Source organism: Callithrix jacchus, chromosome 14, assembly GCF_049354715.1.
Source record: "Callithrix jacchus isolate 240 chromosome 14, calJac240_pri, whole genome shotgun sequence".
NCBI lineage: Eukaryota > Metazoa > Chordata > Mammalia > Primates > Cebidae > Callithrix > Callithrix jacchus.
In genome coordinates this window covers 49,272,337-49,285,165 of record NC_133515.1, presented here as the reverse complement: position 1 = coordinate 49,285,165, position 12,829 = coordinate 49,272,337, and the positions used below count along the sequence as shown (strand labels likewise).

Below are 12,829 nucleotides of genomic sequence, written 5' to 3'. Positions count from 1 at the left end.
GAGGGCAAACCTGTAGTATCATTGGATACCGATAACTTGCAGTATGCTACTTTTATTGATAGAAATTATTTTTATGTATTTGCATTCGAACATCTTCAAACTCCTTTCATATGTTTTGTAATGTTTTGCATGTGTGATGCCTGTGTGTGCCTTTCTAAAGTCATGTTGAACTTATTCTGCCATCGGAGCCCTGTTTAAAATAGCAGATGCCATGAGCTATCAGTAGCCACACAAATTTAAATTACTTCTAAATTATCAAAATATGTGCTATTTTACTATGCTCATTATCAGTAATACTTCAGTGTGTAGCAACAGGGCAAAATTTCTCTTTCAGCTTCTCAAATAGAAAAGCTTTAAAGAGGGACAATTCGGCAAATAGAAGTATAAAGATTTTCTAAATCTGAATTAATATCCTTCTCTTAGTTCTTCAAGGGAAACAAGCTTGAGCAGCTGTTACCTAAGACGCTGTGACATTCGCCCGACAATAAAACCGTTCCCTAGGACACCTACTGTCATACACTTGGTTGGCATTACAAAATGTGAGTCCTCTCTCCTACCTGTCTTAATGAAGTAAGAAATAGAGCTGGGTGTTAAAGGAAAAGGGGTTGGGGAGTGTCACTAAGATTTCTCCTCTGAGAACAACATGGTTATGTACATTTTAATTAGGAGGTGAAAGAAGTAAAAAAAAAATTTAAAGGAATTCAAGCTTAACGACATAAACAATTTTATATTAACATATAGTACCTCTAAAGAAGTCAATGAAGCTGAAGGAAAACATTTAATCAATTGCTTCTTTTAAATGAAAAAAAAAAATCTGAAAAAATAAACAGAAAAGCAGAGATCCACAACAAACTATTCTTGTTCACTCCAGAAGTTGGGATCTTAGGATGGATATTTTCATCTTCACAGCACACCCTAGCACACGCATATCAGAATAGACTGCTATAAAAAGGGGGAGGGATGGGAGCTGCCAGGGTTAGACATGCCTTCTGCTGAGCTGAGCAACTACCCCCAACCCCCATCGGCCAAGCAGCCCAGAGGCTCTCAGGTGGACGGTCCTTCAGGGGCGGGGTGAAGCCAAAGGCCCACTTCACTCTTGTCAGGGACTAGTCTCTAATTACAAAAGGCTACTGTGAACACTTAGGGCCTCAGGAATCCTAGTGGTGATTACAACTTCTAGGCTCTTTACACACATTATGGATATTTCTTAACATATATTGAGAAATCAAAAAGTGTATTTCATGAACAAAGCTTGAAAACATGTACTTTCTCCCCTAAGACCAACTGGGGCTGCCCAATTCGATTCAAATAAAAACTGCTGTGGTCTGGGGCTGGCTGGCTCATTCTGCTGACTGCCCTCCCCATTCAGTGTCCGAAAAACGTACTTTCTACCTCCTGAAACGACTCAGCTTGCAAGCAAAAAGTTATTCCAAAGCTAACTATACCTGATCTTTTCGTGAAACCTAAAAATTAAACCTCAAACTAGACTCTCATCTCAATCTATTACTACCATTTCTGCTAAAGATAACTTATAGCCAAGAAAAAACAAACAAACAAACACGATTTTCTCTCCATGCAGTGGCCCTGTGACGACAGCCCCTGTCTTACTGGTACAAAGTCTAGGGCTTGGGACAGCTGGCTCCCCTCAGCCCCCTCCCTTTCAGTCATAGGCGGTCACCACGAAGATGACTTGTAGATTTCTAACTTAAAAACCAACGAGCCGTAAGTTTAACATACATAGAGATCCCAAATCAATTCACTTGGGCAAAGACGAAGAGAGGGTGGAGAGGGGCGTTTTTAACACTAAAAAAAAAACACCGGAAAATTGACAAAAACGCACCATAGCAAGTTGGAAGCAAACCCAAACCACGGAACTCAAAAGTGAAGCAGCCTTCGCGCCAGCAATCAGAGCCTTAAAAAGTCTCGCACGTTCACAACAACACAACCGCCACAACGCGCACACACATCCCAGCTGTAGAGGCGACAGCTCCAGGCACCCCCGCCCGCCGCTAGGCTCTCGGAGCTCCCGACCCCCTCCTGACCCCGGCCCTGCCCCCAGCGGCTCAGCCCGCAGGCGCCGGGGGTCCGTGAGCGCCGGGCCAGGGCCGCGGGAGGGAGCGCTCCTCCCGTACCTGCTCTGTCCCCGGCTCCCTCCCGTCGCGGCGCCCGGCTCCTCCTCCGCCCTCCGGGCTCTCCCTGCCCTGGCCGAGTCCCAGCACCGCCCCCATCCACCCGGAGCCCCCGCGCCCCGCGGATCCCCTCCAGCCTGGCCTCGGGAGAACTTACCACATGCAGCTCCACCTGGGAACTAACGCATCAGGAGGGGTTTCCGCCCACTCCTCAGCTACTCCCGCTCCATGCGGAGTGCCCCGCTCCGGGGGCCGGAGGGTGGCGCCGGGGAGCGGGCAGCAGGCGAGGCCGAAGCTAAGACTCCGCTGTCCTCCGCCTGCGCGCCCGGAGCATTATACAATGGTGGAGGCGGCGGCGGCAGGCAGCGGAGGAGGAAGCGGGAGGCGGGCGGAGGGGGCGCCCTGACCCAGCCAGCGGCAGCTCGTGCTCCAGCACTCGCGGTGCAAGAGTGACGTGCGGCCCGCGAGCCTCCTGCGAGCTCCCGGCCCCGGCGCCGCAGGCCCCGCCCCTCTCCGTGCGGCCCCGCCCCCTCCGGCCCCGCCCCGGCCCGCCCCTCCCCCGCGATCCCGGGAGGCGTGATAAAGGCTGAGCCTGGCCGCGGCCTCGGGAGGAGCAGGAAGGGGCGGCGGAGCGCGCGGGGCTCCGGGTGGCAGCGCCGCCCCCGGCTCCTTGCCGGGTCGGCGAGCCCCTGATCTTCTCGTAAGGACAGCTGAAAGAGGAGGGGAGAGAGAAGGAGACACTCAGGCCCGAGGACCGCCACTGCCACCAGTAACGCCCCACACACACACCCTAGAAGCGCTCAGGCGAATGACGAAGCGGCTGGTGACAAAGGCGGCGGCGAGTGCTGCGCGTGCACAGCCCGCGGAGTCGCGCGACCGCAAATATGACAAGCATTTGAGTTATTCGATTCGGCAAAGTGGGGCCGGTCAGCGGGGCCGGCAGGGTCCCCGCGGGGGGCGAGGGGCAGAGAGCAGGCCCGGACGCCCGTCTCGCCGCCCGCGGGATTCCTGGGCGGGGATCCGCTGCGGGGCACTCCCCGAGGCCCGTAGGGGTCCGAACGGCAGGATGGGGCTCCAGCCGAGAGCCGAGGTCGCAAAAAGTCCCTTGCCCGCTTGGCCCCAGCCCGATGCGCGAAGTGGGTCACCAAGTCCACAGCACTTTGGGAGCCGGACCGAACCGAGCTGCATCCTTCGGGGCCGGCTGGGCCACGGTGTAGACCCGGCAAGAGAGGAGCCGGGCGGGAAGATGCAGACGGGTCGGAGGCTCAGTCCTCTGCCCACAAGTTTCACATTGATAGCCTTTCCCTCCCGTGGAGTAGGCTTATGCTTGGAACTACTTAAACATAGCAAGGAAATTTATACTAGTTGGAAGAGGGCGTGTGAGAATTTAAGAGCACTAGGGAAAGAGGCCAGAGAGACGATTCGACTGGAAAATTTATGATTGTTTTAAGAATTACACGGGTATTCAGTGTAAAGATGGTAAAAAACAATGCAGGCAGCTTAAAATTTTGGCTGCCACCCCAATCAGTATCATTTCAGATCACTTTGGAATTTAATGGTCCACTATACTAGTTGTATTTAAGGATAATAAAGCTTTAAGACCTAACATAAAGGTGATTGTAAGTCGTTAACATCAAGAGAAATTTAGACTTGTTTAAACTGTTCTGTAATGATTTGTTATCAATCAAATTGATGATATCATCGAAATTAAACTTGTGCTAAAATACTGATAGAGAAGACAAAGCTTCTTGTTTTTAAGGAGGATGGAAAAGGTTTTTACTGGACCCTCAGTATAATTAAAATCTTATACAGTTTAACCTAAGCCAAAAGCTAATTATTTGTGGATATCTTTGAAAAGCCTCATTATAATGGCGTTCAAAATGATATCTTAGGGAAGCTGTGCTCACCGTCCCTCTTGCAGGTCTTGCTCAGTTTGTGCCTGAGTGGCATAACATTCAAACATTTTGCTGTAAAGCCAAGATATTTTTCATTTCCAGAGACGACATTAACTACTAACAGTTTCCTAACCACCCACTCACTTAAACTTTTAGTGCTCACTTTAAGGAAAAGCCATTGAAATAGAAGCTGCAATAATCTCTTCCTGTGATATCTTTGTAGAGGAGGCCAGAGGCATTAGCTCTGTTGAATTTAAAGTGAATTTAAACTGCTATTCATGAATTGAAGTAAGCAGGAAGTTACACTTGCAGAACTTTTGTGACACTTGGATATTTTCTAGCAAACGGGTTACATCAAATGCAGTGTCTCTGTATAAAATAACAGGATTTAAGTCAAAACGACAATTTTTGTGTCCCCAGAGTAGACATGATTCTGCTAAAGTCCATAAGGTCTCTATTCTGTATCTGCTCGAACAAAGGTTTGCCTTCTTAGGAGACCAGCAACCTGCATTTTTTGGAGTGAAATGGTTTCCATCTCTTTATACCTTTGAAGGCTGTAACATCTTATCAATGCACACATTACAAACAGCTCCCACTTCCCCTACTTTTAGAGTCTGGCATCTTCCACTAAGAAGTTAAAGTGAACAAGCAGCTTCAACAGCTGCCGATGTGGTTAACACCAGCTGGTTAACCCTCTCCCTCCCTTTATGCAACCCCCTGCCCCAAGGCTGAGTCACACACAGACCAGGACAGCAACCTCTACCCAGCCCTGGAAATTCAAGTCTATGATGATAAGGAAAGGCACTTTCTGCACTTTTGAAGTCAGCTCCCTTCAGTACGCAATGACATGATTTAAAATATTATTTATTCCTGGCTGGGAGAGGTGGCTCACGCTTATAATCTCAGCACTTTGGGAGGCCAAGGCGGGCAAATCACCTGAGGTCAGGAGTTCGAGACCAGCCTGACCAACATGGAGAAATGCCGTCCCTACTAAAAATACAAAATTAGCCAAGCATGGTGGTGCATGCCTGTAATCCCAACTACTCAGGAGGCTGAGGCAGGAGAATTGCTTGATCTCAGGAGGCAGAGGTGGTAGTAAGCTGAGATCACACCATTGCACTCTAGCCTGGGCAACAAGAGCAAAACACTGTCTTCAAAAATACATTATTTATTCCTATCAAATGAATAAGAAATGTTTAGTGAACATGTAAATTTCGTTCTCATTCTTTGGGAGATGTAAAAGCCCATTTAAGGGCTGGGTGCAGTGGCTCACACCTGTAATCCCAGCAATTTGGGAGGCCTAGATAGAAGGATCACTTGAGGCCAGGAGTGAGACCAGTCTGGGCAACACACTGACACCCCCATCTCTAAAAAGAAAAATGAAAAAATGAGCCCTGCATGGTGATGCATGCCTATAGACCTAGCCACTAAGGAGGCTGACATGGAAGAATTGTTTGAGCCCAGGAGTTCAAGGTTGCAGTGAAGCAATGACCACACCACTGCATTCCAATGTAGGTGAGACCTTGTCTCAAAATAAACAAAATCCCATTTAACATAATCCTACTCTAAGGACCTCATCCAGAATTTAGAATTTCTCCGTCTCACTTTCAGATAACATAACTTTAGAACAGTTATAAGAAATTAGGCTAGTCATCCACATTTAACTACCAGGAACATATCTGTTAAGGGAGAAAAGAAACATTCCTTTTATAAATATAGAACTGTGATGGTAAATTTTAAAAATGCTCATGAGTTTAATTTCAGAGAAGTAATTCTCAGAATCACTTTGTAGTTCTGGGTACTAGTTTACACTTCACTGCTTCTCTTTTGAAAGTTTCTGTGCCCTCACATCTTGTAGATTAGTACACTAGTGCACTAACTGAAGGCCACTTTTAGCACCTAATTAGCACACACCAAAAAAACAAGGGGCAAGATGGGTATATAAACTGAGAAACAAAGACTTTAAAACAGGTTTTGAACTTAATTTCATTTTTCCTTTGCTTTTATTATATTTTTATCTTTCAGGTTCCACCTGAAATACCAGTAATCATCATCCATCTATATACCTTGAAAATATTGGTCTTGGTTTTATGGCAAAAAAAGTACATGTTTCACTTATTAAACTATATAGAGCCAGCTAGGCTAAATAAGCTTTTCATGGAAAATATGGAGATCTTAACTGTGGACTCACCATTCAGATAACTGAAAATTGGAATAAATCTTCAAAATAGAGTTCTGGAAGTCACATCACCTAACTGATTATCAAGGAGTAGACCGAGGATGCAATGATTTGGAAAACTAAATACTCTCACACAAAGATGGCACAGACAGATTCAGTCATTTTCAGCCACTAATAATTTAAAACAATTCTATCAAAGCAGCAAGTGAACTCATCTACTTCTGCACACTTTTCTCCATCTCTTCTTCCACTTGCTTTGTCATGCTTTTTTTCTGCTTCTCCCTGAAGTCATAATTCGTAAAAGCAGAACTACCGTTCCAGTGGAGGCCCCTTTGCAAAGCTTTCCATGTTGTTACTGAACTACTTTGCAACGACTGCTTGTTATCTTCGGAGGGAGGTTTCACTTGTCTGTTAGAGATACACCTTTTCTCTTTTAAAAATCGGACAATATTTAAATCTTAATCAGAAACACAATCTTCATATGGCAATGTTTAAAGAAAATGCTTTTAAAACCATTTTCTTTTTTTCTAGCACTTAGGATCAGTCCCTTGTAACTATTACTGGAGCAGATGGCTTCTGTTGGGCATTAGCTTCCTTCCTATTCCATTTTCCACTGAAATCTTCAAAAACCTTGTGAAGTCTATCAAAATGCAAAGAACTTTCTTAGTGACTCTGATAACTCCAGGGTTCCTTCCGGCAGAGACACTACTCCACTAAGACTGGTGGCCACTTCTCAGAAACATCTCCTCTCATCCCCAGTTCCCTAAACAACACACATCGACTCTGTATTTACTCCTGTCTATAAGCAAGCCATCCACCATTCTTGAGGAGTTCCCACTCTTCTCAAGTGCTCTTCCCACTGAGCACTTCTAGCTTCCACAGAAAATTTCAATGAATGTTAGAAATTGCACAGACCTTTCTTGCCCCCACCCAGGAACCAGCTTGGCCAGATAAAGAGTCCTGAACTAGGAGTTTGAAGATCTTGTACAGATTAATTACTTAACCATGATAAATCTATGATTTTTTAGTTTCTTAATCAACTATATCAGAGATTTAGGATCGGCACCAGTTCTGATCAAAAGAGCACAGGGTTGTTGAGTCAGGTGATTTCAGGGTTAGCTACTCAGTCACAGAGAGCAGGGATGCCAAATCAGACTCTCCACACCGGGCCTGTTTCCACACCTGGCAAAAAAAGGAACTTGGACTCAAAATATTTCAAGAGCCCCTCCCTAGAGCTGAGAGTCTATAAAACAGTGATTACACTGTGAATATCTTCATGAAGGAGTTTTAGGGCTCAAATGAAATAAAATGCTTTGGAAGCTGCTCAGCTTATCTGGAAGAATATAAAACCAAGTTCATGTTTACATACTTCTAAATGAAAAGACTAGAAATACAAATAATGATAATGTGCTCTCTTCAATAAGATATGTTCTTTGAATTATTTTTTTAAGTCCAGAAGCTGGACTTCAGCAGTTCTATCCATGTAATTCTAGATTTGTTACACCTTAGGGTTCAAGTCACCTAGCTGTGAGACTGGCAATACCCCCACCCCCTAAGTTTGTATAGCAGCAAGGCAATTTACAAGGTGCTTTCATATGGATCCACTTGTTTGCTCTTCATAATACCTTCCCTGTGCCATAGGCAGGGCAGATACCACTACCCACATCTCATAGAGGACTAAACAGAGGATCTGAGAAGGACCTACCAAGAACTCTTTATCAAGCTGACTCCAGGGTCAAAGAAAGTCTGGATCTAACATTCATTGAAACATTCTGAGGAAGCCAGGAGAGCTAGGCATCTTGAGAAGCACTTCTGAGAGCTGAGCATGCACTTCTTAGGAACAGAAGATGGTGTAGAGCCAGGAAATACAGAGTCAACATGGAGATACCAACAGGAGGGTAGTGCTGGGCCAGAAACTGAATGCTGCGTAGCTCCATCTCTCTGCTTGTGTCATAGAATAACAATTCTATTTCTTATACAAAAAACTCCAACCCTGCCTATCCTTAGCCTTGTTAGCACCACATTTTATCCCACAGAATTAACAACCCACACCACCACAACAAAAAAGAAATAAAACTCATTATACCCCCTAGCCCCTTACTCATTTCCAGTAAGGTTCATAACACAGTCATTCTTGTTTACCACCCTCTCTCTAGCCTCTACAGCAGTGCCTGACACCGTAGGCATTCAATAAGGATCACTGAATAAATGGACCAATAAGGAATGCTGAAGTGCTTATGCCAGCTTCATAGACTCAAGAGGCTCATCTTTCCTGCTAAAATTTCCCTCATGAAGTATGGGCTGTTAAGAGTTAATTGTAACAGGATCATTACATGGGGAACAACCTTGCAGATAAACACCAAATTATTGCCAGAATCCCACCATTCCGTACTTTTTAATGAAGATTCTTCTCTGCCTACTTACTTTATAAAAAATGAAAAGTATCAGTCAAATAACATTTTAAAACACAGAAGCATTTGATTTTTAGGTTAAAGAAAAAAGCCAGATAGAGGTTGAAGAAAACCAAAATATATGCTTAGGCCATCGATCTGAAGATACAAAAAAAAGACTTGTCCATCCAAATTTTCAAATGCCTAACTAAATGGTTCAAATAAGCATTTAACACTGTCACTTTCACCCCCTTTTGTCCATGGAATACAAAAATATGACAGTAATTGAACAAGAATATTATCAACCAATGTTAATTCTGAGGAAAAACTGGCAAAATGATGATAGAAAAAATACTTTTTTTTGAAAGTATTACTCCAATACCAAATGTCTTTATGTTTTAAAATCAAGCAAATATATATGATTGGCTAGATTAAATTATATCTTTTAAACTAAATTCTATAAATATTCTTATATCTATTGTATACCTTTAAAATTTTTAAGAGGACTTTTAAGAGAAGTATGGTGATTTTTGTGATGTAAAGAATACATTTAAACCATTTTTTGCAGTCTCAGCTATAAAAATTATACATAGATAAGTTAAAAAAGAAATCAAGGCCTGGCAGGGGGGCTCACACCCGTAATCCTAGCACTTTGGGAGGCTGAGGTGGGTGGATCACCTGGGGTCAGGAGTTTGAAATCACCCTGGCCAACATGGTGAAACCCAGTGTCTACTAAAAATATAAAAATTAGCAGGGGCTGGTGGTGGGTGCCTGTAATCCCAGCTACTTGGGAGGCTGAGGCACAAAAATTGCTTAAACCCGGGAGGCTGCGATTGCAGTGAACTGAGACTGTGACACTGCACTCCAGCCTGGGCGACAACAGCGAGACTTCATCTCAAAACAAAAAAAAATCAAGGCTTTAATGTGAATAGATGTCCAGGAAGTGCCTCCAAATTTAGGTTATGAGACATCATTAGAAAATAAACGTGAACAGAGGATACAGTTTAAGTGTAAACACAATATACAACTAAAAATGAATCAGCTCTTTGCCACATGCATTTTTATTAGTTTTCTAGGGGACAGAGGTAACACTTGCCAAGACAGTGTAGGCTTTACCGTTTAGTCGTTAATGTAGAATTGTCTTTTAAAGACCTGTTGCCAAAATAAACAAGATGTTTTCAAAATTATCCAACCTGTCTAATAATAGTAGTCCTTTGCTTTAAACTAAAATATACATATAATATATTATATATATATATAAATATACTGTGTGTGTGTGTGTGTGTGTGTGTGTGTGCGTGTGTGTATATATATAATTTAAGATTTATAGCCAGGTACAGTGGTTTATGCCTGTAATCCCAGCACTTTGGGAGTTAAGGCAGGTGGGTCACTTGAGGCCAGGAATTTGAGATCAGCCTGGTGAACATGGCAAAACCCTGTCTCTACTAAAAATACAAAAAATTAGCCGGGCATGATAGCACATGTCTATAGTCCCAGCTACTTGGGAGGCTGAGGCACGAGGATCGCTCAAGTCCAGGAGGCAGAGGTTGTAGTGAGCTGAGATAACACCACTGCACTCCAGCCTAGGCAACAGAGCTGTCTCAAAATAAATTAAATAATAAAAATAAAATAAAACATAATTTTTTTGTTTTCCTTTTCTTTTGCTTTATTTGTTTTTAGTTTTTTAATTTTTATAACTAAAATTTCAGAAATGCAGAATACAGTCGGGTAGGAAGAAAATAAAGCAAGCAACTCAGACACCAACACCACATTAGGTACATTTGTGTAACAAGTCAAATTGTTTTTTTAAAAAAATATACTTTAAATATTGAACAAAAGATTTAATCTTGCTATGTAATATTTGTTTCAAAGTGGTGTGCTTAGAGAAGTCTTGTTTAGGTTATAGGATACTCCTGACATGGGTAGAGAAGTTGGCTTTAAGGAGAAAATAATAGTGTGAATGATCTATATGCAACTTCCCTTTTTAAAAACAGAAGTTGAATTTGTAACACCAAATTTAGAAAGGCGAGTGGACGGCAGCAAATACCCCAAGAATATCATCTGTAGCACACATGCCCACTGCTGTTCTGTTCTGCTACAAATAAATGTACACTCTCTGATCCTGAACTTGCTCAGACAATGCATATATTTAATCGTCCCTAAAGATGATTCATTTAAAAGAAAACATACATCCGAAAGAGTCACAACAAGTAAAAATCTCACTTAGAAAGCGCCAGATTCTCTCACTATGAGTGCAGAGCTATTCATCTGGCCTCTTTACACAGAGTGCAGCACAATCCAGTACCGGGCCTACAGAAAAAATAGTTTTTGTGGGACTAATGTTGATAATTTCAACATCATTTCTGTTTGACTTCCTTTAAGAAACTAAAGCCCAAGTTACAAAAAGGTAGAAAAAAGTTTTAATGAGAGATTCATTTTCAATCCATTCTGATTTGCTGTCCCTTTTAAACTGTTAGACATCATGATTTTAGTTTTAACAACAACAATTAACAGCTATGAGAATAAGGATTCCAGAATTAAGATTTTCTCATTATAGTCAAAAATGAAAAGTGAGAAAACAAATACTTTTCCAAAAGTTCATCAGATGAAAAGATCAAAATTAATGGGGAGCTATACCATTTAATGGACAAGAATACTTAATAATACTTAATTTGTTGATAAGTTCTCCCCCGAACTTATCAACAAATTAAATGCAATTTAAATCCCATATTTTCCTCCAATGGAACCTGGCAAACGAATCCTAAAAGTCATCTGAAATAGAAAAGGATCAAGGACAGTTGTAGTAAGTTTAAGGAACAAGATGGGGGACATGTCCTATCAGAGCTTATTATAAACCTGTAGTAATTAGAATAGAGTGGAGTTGACATAGGTATAAATAGATCAATGGAACAGAATTGAGAGTTCAGAAACAGAACCACATATATATGGAAGTGTAATATATGACTGAAGTGAAATTACAGATCAGTAAGGAAAGAATTCAATAAGTAGCTCAGGGCTGGGCACAGTGGCTCATGCCTTAATTCCAGCACCTTTGGAGGCTGAGGCAGAACTGCTTGAACCCTGCCTGGGCAACATGAAGAGACCCTGTCTCCAGAAAAATTTTAAAAATTAGCTGAGCAGACTGGGCGTGGTGGCTCACGCCTGTAATCCCAGCACACTGGGAGGCCAAGGCAGGTAGATCATGGGGTCAGGAGTTCGAGACAGCCTGGCCAACCTAGTGAAACCCATCTCTACTAAAAAGACAAAAAAATTAGGCAGGCATGGTGGCAGGTGCCTGTAGTCCCAGCTACTCAGGAGCCTGCGGCAGGAGAATCACTTGAACCTGGGAGTTGGAGGTTGCAGTGAGCCAAGGTCATGTCACCACACTCCAGCCCAGGCAACAGAGCAAGACTCCATCTCAATTAAAAAAAAATTAGCTGAGCACAGTGGTCTCATCTTCTCAGGAGGCTGAGATGGGAGGATTGCTTGAGTTCAGGAGGTCAAGGCTGCAGTGAGCTGTGTTGCCACCACTGCACTCCAGCCTGGGTGACAGAGTGAGACTCTAACTCAAAAAAAATTATAAATAAATAGCTCAGGGCCACCCGATTACCTGTATAAAAAATAAATTAGGTGCCTAATATTTACCAAAAAAATACATTTCAAGTAGATGAAAATCTAAATATATAAAACAAAATTTAAAACTTTAGGGAGGAAATATATCAAAATATGTTTTTATCTTTAGGATAAGGATGGTGTGCTGATTATGATTCATCTGAGATTCATTCTCCACTTGCCTCTGCTTGGCTCTATGATTAAAATGTTGACATCTAGGGACCACCTCATCCAAGTTCCTTTGTTCACTAGCTTCCAGTTGGATTCAAAGAAGGTACCAGAAGGAGATCAATGGGTCAGAAGGTGGAGAAGCTGGGGTCCTTCTTCCCTGCTCCTTCCTGCTTTGGGCCCCCACCTGTGAGTACCCATCCCTCCACAACTATAGCTTCTGCCAGGTGGCCCCTTCTCCAGGATGCCAACTTCCACTGGGTTCTAGCAACACCATTTCCTCCCCTTTCCCCTTCAGGCTGAAGGACAGCAACAGCTTTCTACAGTTATTTGTCTTCTGTGCCTCAACTTTTGTCACATCTCTGTAAAAAGTCCCTTTACTAGTGTCTCTTTAGTTGAATCATTTCAGTGGAATTCTGTTTCTTGCAGAGACTCTTAACTATTAAGAAACAAGAC

General features: G+C 42.9%; 1 protein-coding gene across 8 annotated transcripts in view; it reads right to left on the bottom strand.

The window, feature by feature from the left end:
- The window catches only part of SERTAD2 (SERTA domain containing 2), a 128,793-nt gene that overhangs the window by 19,432 nt on the left and 96,532 nt on the right, over positions 1 to 12,829 (bottom strand). Inside the window, exon 1 of one of the 8 annotated variants that reach the window (XM_002757699.6) lies at positions 2,287 to 2,583. The exons of 6 other annotated variants lie outside the window; for them this stretch is intronic. The gene's annotated coding sequence lies outside the window, so the exon portion shown is untranslated. Of the gene's footprint in view, positions 1 to 2,132; positions 2,178 to 2,286; positions 2,584 to 12,829 lie in introns of those variants that run through there. One more of the 8 variants, XM_035272417.3, reaches the window with a different exon arrangement.